The sequence below is a fragment of the Epinephelus lanceolatus genome, chromosome 17, assembly GCF_041903045.1.
Source record: "Epinephelus lanceolatus isolate andai-2023 chromosome 17, ASM4190304v1, whole genome shotgun sequence".
Lineage (NCBI taxonomy): Eukaryota > Metazoa > Chordata > Actinopteri > Perciformes > Serranidae > Epinephelus > Epinephelus lanceolatus.
Window position 1 is genome coordinate 14,569,118 of NC_135750.1, and position 9,502 is coordinate 14,578,619.

Sequence of the window (9,502 nt, forward strand, 5' to 3'; positions counted from 1 at the left end):
AAAAATTGCACCTATTCAGTATTTGACCAAATGTCTACTTGCTTTTGTTTCTGGGTCATGGCGTTGAAGTATGGCTAGAAAAGTGTTTGTGCAGAACATTATGATGTCACCGTGAAGTTGACCTTTGACCTTTTGGATATAAAATGTCATCAATTAATTTTGTCCTATCAGACATTTCTGTGAATTCTGTTATGATTAGCATATTACCGGTAATTCTTGAGGTATGGCCAAAAACATCTTTCATGATGACATAGCGACCTTTAACCTTCAACCACCTAAATCATATCAGTTCATCGTTGAGTCCAAGTGGATGTTTGTACCTAATTTGAAGAAATTCCCTCAAGGTGTTGCTGAGATATCACGTTCACAAGAATGGGACAATTGGTGGACTTACAGCCTTATATTTCTCAATTCTGTATGTCTGCCAATCAGTCAAGTAGATATTGAAATAGAGATTCACAGGATAAGTGAAAACTTTGAAAAGTCATCCTCTGGGGACCATGAACGTCTGTACAAAATTACCTGACAACTCATCTGATAATTGTTGAGATATTTTAGTCTGGATTAAAGTGGTGGGCCGACCGAATGACTTGAGCTGCACCGCTTCTCACAGCATAAAATTATTTTTGGTTAAAGAAATGTGGAAACCTTTTTATTTGTAACGTTACCAGATCCTTCTCCTCACTCACAAAGTCCTCCATAACCAGGCCCCCTCCTACCTCCTTGACCTGCTCCACCGCCAGACCTTCCATGCCAACCTCCCGACTCCACCACTCAGGACCAAGCACGGGACCTGGGGCGACAGAGCTTTCCCCATAGCTGCACCCCCCAACCTCTGCAGGTTATATTTGCTGGTTATCTCCCACACCTCCCGTCAAAGAAAGACACAGTCACATTTGGCAAAAATCTATTAAGTATTTATTGTAAGTTGTTACATTTAGATTTCTTTCTCTAGCAGCACTATTTAAATTACAGATATTCAAGGGCAGTTACCATAGATTGGAGTTTTCTCATAATGCAAGATGTCATCGTGTAAACAAAGACAGAGACTGAACCGTAGATCAAAATGTACCACAAACTGAACACGCCGTTAATGTGACGGTAACTCATGTGAAGTTATTAACTGATGAACAACATTTCTGTGTCTTTTGAGATAAAAGAAAAAAGAAACAATGGTTGAAATAAATTAAAACAATACAAAAAGTAAGAATAGTGAACAAGTTTTGTTGTGTGACACAGTTACAATTTCAGTTGGATCTGATATAGTTGCTCGTAATCCACATCAGTCACGCGTCAAAAAGTTCAGTGCCTGTTAAAGTCTTCAGGTCTGTTGGTTACATGTCAATGATGAAGTACATGTCGATGACTCGGAGAGATGACACAAAGACCCGTGACAGCAACGTGAAAAGACAAAATACAAATAAAATGTGTTTCGTACTAAGAACCGTTTTGAGTCCAACAGAACATGTGATGTTTTATTCAGACAGTTCATTTGACCCCTTCACATTAAAACGAAAGGTAGGTAATTATTTTGGCACATTTTATCCACCAAAGACACGTTGTTGTACTTCCTGGGTCAGCTGCATTGGCCAGTGTGTCAGGCGAAAGAGGCGAAGTCGCCCCCCTTCTGGTGGACCACCATCGGACCTTGTTTAAAAAAAAAAATTAATATGCACAGTAGTTAATGCTGAGAGACAAACACTTTTTTGATGCAGCTTGAATCGTGCAATGAATCACACATATAATGTTTGGAAATTTAAAAGATAGTTTTGCACTTCAAGAAAGTCACAGTTTGTCATAAAACTAGCGCCTAGTGTTAGGTTTCTATTTCTGGCGATGGCATTTGAAAATGGAGTTCATTTGTGAAGATTATCTTACTGAGCAAAATGTGTGAGTATCATAAACATTTGTTTGCTAATAAGCTCATATTCATCGATAATCCAAAATCAAATGGAAAAATTACACTGGCTTTTTGACAAGGGAACCAGTGTGATGCTAACTTTCGTGCAGCCTACAGAAAAATGTCATCCCTGGTGGACTCTATTACGACCCATTCCATTTATTTTAAGGCAGCGTCCTCTAGTGGCCATAGTAATAAATAATGGACTGAGCAAAAAAAGACTTTATAATGTTATACAAATATTGAAGAAGCCCCTATAGGGTGGGTGGCAGTGGCGGTGGGATGGGTCAAACAAACACTGGACTTTCACCCAGGAGACCAGTGTCTGCATCTTGAAGTCAAAGCTGACTTGTTGTAACAACAATGTAGCCTAGTACACTATAATGTGTAGTATGGTATGCTAGTGACTTATGTCATGTGTCAGATGTGATGTGTGTCACGTGGCAAACGTCACGATACATTAGTGACAAAAGTACTTGCCAAACCATGATGTTTTCCTAAACCTAGCCATGTAGTTTTGTTGCCTAAGCTAACCAGGTAGTTCTGGAGCCGAACTGGGACTGTATCATGATGATAAGGACTTCAACTGTTAGAACGGTGTTATATACGTCTTTATATGGTGATATAAAGGAGATGATGACGAGCTAAAAATAGATCTTGATAATAAAAACTAAGACGAAATCTATGTTTCATTTTCGTTGACGAGACGAGACGTGACAAAAACGTTCATGGTGGACTATCAGACATTGATAAAGATGAAGTTCACTTAGTAGTTTAATGTTAATACAGCAAACCTACGACAAACTCTGATTTTCTTGACTATCCAAATGATCTTTTAAATTGACAAACATCATATGTGTAATTCATGGCACAAGCCAAACATGATCAAAATCTGTTTTCTCCTTTATCATTGACTACGGTACATATTTTTTCTACAATAAGTTCCTATGGGCGGCACTGAAAGGGGAGGAACTTGCTTTTCATTCTTTTTTATATAAATATATTTTTTTATGTAACTCAACTACTTCTTTGAAGGAATAGTTTAACATTTGGAAAACACACAACTTGGCCTTCCCAAGAGTTGGATGAGAAGATATGAAGCTGGAGCCAGCAGCTGGTTAGCTTAGCTTAGCAAAATTATTTCTTGGGTCGTCATGGAATACTCCGACACATTCAACCCATGACACCTTGTTTTTGTATGAACTAGCGATAAAGCTAAAATGAGTGAGTTTCAGAGGTGGACAAAGCCACATTAGCAGTTTCACCTTGCTTGTCTTAAATTAAGGTGACCAGCTGCTGCCTGTAGCGTTATAGTTAGCGCACAAATACAGGAGTGTTGTTGATCTTCTTGTCTAACTCTTGGCAAGAAAGCAAATGCGCGTATTTCCCAAAAAAGTTGAACTATTTCTCCAACAGCACCCATTTTAAGTTTCACACAGCTACTTGTACTTGGGTGTACATATTTCTTTAATCTTCTGTCCTTGGTGAAAACTAGTCACATCTGTATTGTACTATCATGCAGAGAATTGCCAGTAACAATGTAATTAAATATTTCTTACAATGTACAAATTCCCTACTGCTGAGCGCTGTTAACTTTGTACCAGCTCTGTCTTGACGCACAGATTCACATCCCTGTGAGAGGAAACGAGCCCCTCCTGTGATAATCTACAACAGAGGATGTGTTTCGTCAAGGTTGGACTAATACGATAGAAAACTCTTTTCAATGCTACATCTCAGGGTGCTTTTGACAGCGACTGCCGATCAAGGATTGACGATCAGTTGATGATCAAATGTCAGATCCTTGGGCAGCACGACCCTGAAGGTTAGGGACACAGTGCTCTGAGATGTTCGAGGAAGTTGCACAATCTGTTGAACTCATGAGCTTCCTGGCTGCTGTTCGAAGCTCCACTGTCATTTTCTCATGTCGACATTTTAAATCTGACACCTTGAGGTCGCTTTTTTGTTTGTGTGGCAACATAATAAATAATAAATTTCACTCTACACTGACTTGTTGACTGTTAGCGAGCAGGAGGATCAGATTGAACCTGCGCTGATGTAAATAAAACAGTCAGGATCTCAGTCATCATCAAAAGTTTTCAAGCAACCAGTGAAAAACAGTGAAAAGTTGAGCTCGACTGACAAAAGTCTTGATTTAAAAGCCCGCTGCATTCACACTGTCCTGGTGGAATTTCTCTGCAAGTCATGCATGTGGAAATAACCAACCATAGTCTATATTTGTTAATACAAAGAGGGTCATTTAGTCATTCTGGCAATTCATGAGACAAGAACCCATAACTGTCGATATTAGTGAAACATACTAGAAGAAAAATATGAACCTCTCAAAAGAGTTTCTGATATTTTTAATTGTCTGCATACTGCAGTACTTGAATACATACTCATACAGTATCGTTTATAGCAAATAACTGAATTATTTCATTTATTTAGCAAAAAGCATGCTGAATAGAAAAAGAGTCACTTTTTTCTGAATCGCCCAAAGTGACGGTAAAATTCTTTTTATTTTTCACCAGCGGATCATCTCTCCACGTCTGTGATCTATCTACAAAGGCATGACAAAAACCAAGAGGCTTAGGCATCTAAATCAATAAAGAGAAAAGTGATTGCCTAAAACTGTTGAACTTCAACCAGGTACCTGCACAAATATAATCTCTTTCCTAATAGTAGCACAAACACCTCTGGAAGAGGTACAAAAGAGACAATATGAAGGTGTCAGTAGGAGGAACAAACATCAGTATAATTTCTTTTTTTTGCTGTAAAATGGGACCGTCTCTGTTTTAACTGCTATTAACAGTGTCGTACATGTGATGGTACAGAGAGAGGAAGTGAGACAGACAGAGAAAGAGACAGAAAGAGATCTTGAGGTCTGTTGTGAAGCATAAAGAGGCACCAAATCCAACTGAGGGAACACACAAAGCAGGTTGAGTTTCAAACCAACATCAGTCGATACATCTGTCTTTAGCCACGATGCACTGTGAGGAATTGTGGAGGAAAATCTATAAAACATCAACCCTCCTATTCTCATTTCCATCTCGCTTCAGGAGCAATATTTTCTGTACAAATAAAGAGTTAAAAAATAAATCATTAGACCTAAATCAACCCTCAACTCGAACCTAACAGCGGCTCACAGGAGCTGAGTAAATGGTCTCGTACCGTAGAGTAACACATCATTGACTTTTCTTACATCTTGCATTAGTGGAGTATTAATAAAAACAGAAAACCCACTTCTGCTGATGTGTCCCACATCAACGCTACTGTATTAGCACAGTGATAGTCTGACCGGATGTGGCTACAAAAAGAATGAAGAATAGAAAAATAAGTTGTTGTTGTTTGCTGACGACACAGTGCTGCACACGTTTAATCACAAAGTCACACTAACAGCTGTGCAGTGTCCACTGACAAACAACAAAAAGATCATCATGACCAAAACTACTTCATGGCAAGTTAAATATTTTATTTTTTAATTGGTTACTGGTTATAAAATGTGAGTCATGTTTGGACAGTGCACATGCTCCTCCGCCCTTCAAAGTAAGACTATGTAGTTTAATATACTAATTAAGGTTTTGCAGCCTCACTAGACTGTATCAAAGAAGTGGACTTCATTACGACACTAAACATTTTCCCTAATAAGTTTATCGCTAGTGTCAAGTCTTCTTCAATACAGCATGATGTACCTTTTGTAAATTACATGGCAATGGCCAAAATGCCAAATTCATGGCTTCAAATTAAGCCCCTAGGACCAGTGCTGGGCTATGAACCCAATTAGACATAGTGGCCAAACCGTGGAATTACAACTTGCAGGACGAGGACCGTAACGTGATGCCATGGGGCTTAAAAATACTTTTTCTGACAGACTTGCACTGTGAAAGAGACGTCTGTGAATCAGCTGATAAAATTTCTTTGAGTGTCACACACGCTGCAAGATGACTCATCTCAATATTGGGACTTTATTTAGAAAACTTCTGTTTGAAATGTTTACGACAACAACAGAACATAGCTAGAGTTTCTCCTGCCTAATCACTCCCCGTGGATACGAGGAATTTGGGGACATGAGATTTGGGGGGCTACGGCCTGGAGGTGGATGCTGAAAGAGCAAGCAGCAGTACTGATGCAGGGCAGCAGCATTGACAAGGCAGAGGAAGAGCTGGGAAATTTCTGCAACTTAAATAGGCTGCCAGTTTGGGAGGGTGTTCTCACAGGGTTTGCTCCATTTAATTCATTCGGTCAGATAACACTTCAGAAGTTAGCAGATGGCTGAACTGTTGGTGAGCTGTTTGGCTGGCAAAAATCTCTAGTGTGCTTGCTCAATGGGCCCCACAATGCAGAAGTCGAGGGGTGAGTATTGTCTAAAAAATTATGGTATCGGCACCAATACCAGTACACTTAAAGCAATATGTAATACTATAATACTAATTGAGTAGTTAATTTGATACCCCTAACGTGACTCGAATGGCATGTAGAATACCTTAAAACTTTAATTAATAGCCCGGGGTTTGTATATATGGGACAGACATCTTTATAAAACAGGCCTTTAATTCCTTTCACACAAAACTCTTGCTTGGAAAAGATCACCACTTTTTTCTTCTCTCTTATTTATGATGCCGGTAATTCTGAACGAATCATATTTTGGTGCTCGTGTTTTCTTGAAATAAACTGGACGATTAAAATGTGGAGAATCTAACCAAGCTAATGATTTGTATCTGTATGTGCGATCTACGCAGCTCACTAACATTAGCTCAGGCATGTAGCCAACAACTCGGAGGGCTTTAAGAGGCTTTACATTTTAAGATCTTCTATAAAAATGAACTGATTTGTGGAGTCAGAGCTTGGTCTTTCGTTAGGCTCGGCTTTTAACTGAAGTTTTACAGCAGCCATAATTTCAGTTTTGGTGGCATTTTGGCACGCTAAACTCCTAGACCCGTCAAATACACAATGCTTTGGGATTTTGTGATAACCACACATTATTATAGCAATACTCAACTGGGCCTGTACAAAAAGTTATGAATGAATTTGCATACCTATTTCTTAATAAAGAGGCAAACTCCAAGTACAAAATTTTATTTAATTTCAAAAATCTTCACAGGGAACCTATTAGTCAATGTTAGCGCATGGGACGCATCATTATCTTACATTACTTCCTGTTTAAATGGTTGTGTTATTGGTGCTTTAATGTTAATAGGTTTAAAATGAATTCTTGAATCATTTCGTTAATAAATATTTCATGAGCAACAGTTGGTTGTCAATAGTTATTTGATATTAGCAAATAAAAACCAACATTTATGTCGTAATAAGACTGATAACACACGTTATAGGTGCTATTGTGCACAGATATTAATACAGGTGTGCCTTGAGAGGGCACAGAAAGTTTGAAAACCCTTGTCTTAAAGGTAGCAAGTACCGATACCCAGCCGCCATGGTTGCTATGTCCACTTCTTTGACACAGTCTTTAGGCGTGACCACTAGCTTGTGGCTGCAATGATGGCTAATGCTAGCAAACGTTACACAGGTCTCGCCCTGTAAACTACATTACTGAGTCAGTTTGCTGACTTACACATTGTTTGATCATTTGTCCTTCTCATTTAACTGTCACCTGTGGCAACTATAACATTTGTTTATCAAAATTTACATAGTCTTACTTTAGAAATGACCAACTGTAAAAAAAGACAAGGACAAGTCCTTTTTTTTTTTTTTTACCTCACAGGATGGGGCTCGATAATCATATTTGTCACAGAACATCATGATGTGGTTACTCCTTCAATAAATAAAGTGTTTCCCCCTCAGTTAGGAAATACTGCACAGGGTCAGCTACCAGTGTTGTAGCCTGAGTAATGAGCGTCTCTCCCGTCAGTCAACTTCTCAGTCAGTCGCTGATCCGTCAGTTCCAGTCGTCTATATAATCTCACCAAGACTCCAGCACACAGCCACATAATGTCAGACAACAACACATTTATTTGTTTTCAGCAAGGTTTCTTTTTTATCATCACGAAGGCATATACTATTTTCTCTGTATATTACTTGTTATATATATATCTATATATATCTATAGATATATATGTATAATATTTATATAGAAACAAAAATAAGCGTACATTTTTGCTGAATAAGATTGAAGAATATCAGCAAAGGGCAATGTAAACCATGGTCCATCTAAAACCGGTGAAAGGTGCGGTAGGTCGCCCTTTCCCAACTCACCCACAGTAACAGATTTGCATAGGCAAAAATGGGATTAGCCCTTAGACAGTGGATTCCTGAATTCTTTATAGAGATGCAAAATCTAGTTCAGCTCAACACAATTAAAAACAAACATACATACAAACAAAAAAATAATAATAATGTTGACTAGGCCAAGCTCTCTTTAACCCCTCTGGTCATATACATAGTCATTTTTCTGTGCACATTTTTTTTTACAGTGTTAGGCTTCAAGTAGATCTAAAAACAACTTGTACATTGACAACTAGATGTGAAATAAATTAACCAACATGAGAGGTAGTGAAAAGCCTACGGAGACGTTTGTTGTTGTTTCTTTTTTTTTTTTTTTTATACAAAGGAAAAAAAAATCATAAAACGTGTCAGTAAGGCCAAAGCTTCGCAAACCTCCTCCGCCCCCATCAGGACACTTCAGCTCTAAAACTGTTTTCGGTCAACAAACCACAGCCACGTTTCAAAAAGAAAACACCCCCTCGCTTGGAACCCATGGAGATTTAAAGACAAAAATCTAAACTCAGCGATGACACTACATCACTTCACATCATCATCATTGCTTGTAAAATCTACATTTGAAATGCAGTTATTAAAAAATAAACAACCGTGTACTCTTCTCCCGCTGTGTAAAAGTCACAATAAATTAAGAGGAAAGGACGTGAGCAGACAACGCAAGCTTCTGCTGCGTCCGTCCTCCCTGTAAAACACCGTTACCTGGGTTTTCTGCTGTGTCTGTCCTCCCCCTGTAAACCCTGTAAAGTGCTAAAAGGAGTTAGCACTGGGGCAGAGACCTGCTGGCTCGTCTGCTCACACCGGGGACAGTTATCTCCCCAAGGTTACGAGTATCTAATAAGGTACACACATCGCACAATTTATAAATGTAAACTTGGTTTTTAATTGCACCATGATTTCATCTGGTTCTTGGTGAAACATTCTCGTGTTAATTACTGTGTAGACTCAGCGACAAGGAGCTGTACTGTGCAGGAGAGGTCTGCAGGAGAGCGTCAGGAGCGACAAGCGTTCGTCTACCGAGTCAAAAAAGTTACAAAGTTGTCCAAATACAACATCTAAAATGGTTCCTGGAAAGTGCTCCGAGGAGAAAGTGTGACAATTGATCCTCCAGTATCAGGATTGGTTAACTGCTCTGTATTCGTCTGATTGACTGAGCGCATGCATGCACAGCTCTTCATTACAGCAGCTAAGCAACATCAATCAGGTCCCTATGGGTGTTAATGTGGTCTGCGTGTGAGTACTGTATTGCCAAAGGTTAAATATACTATATTTATTAAGGAACATTGCAGTGATTATTGGATTAGACTTGCCTTCTTTGACTTTACTGATTTAAAACCAATACTTCACGACAGAAAGCTTTTGTAGTAGCACGAT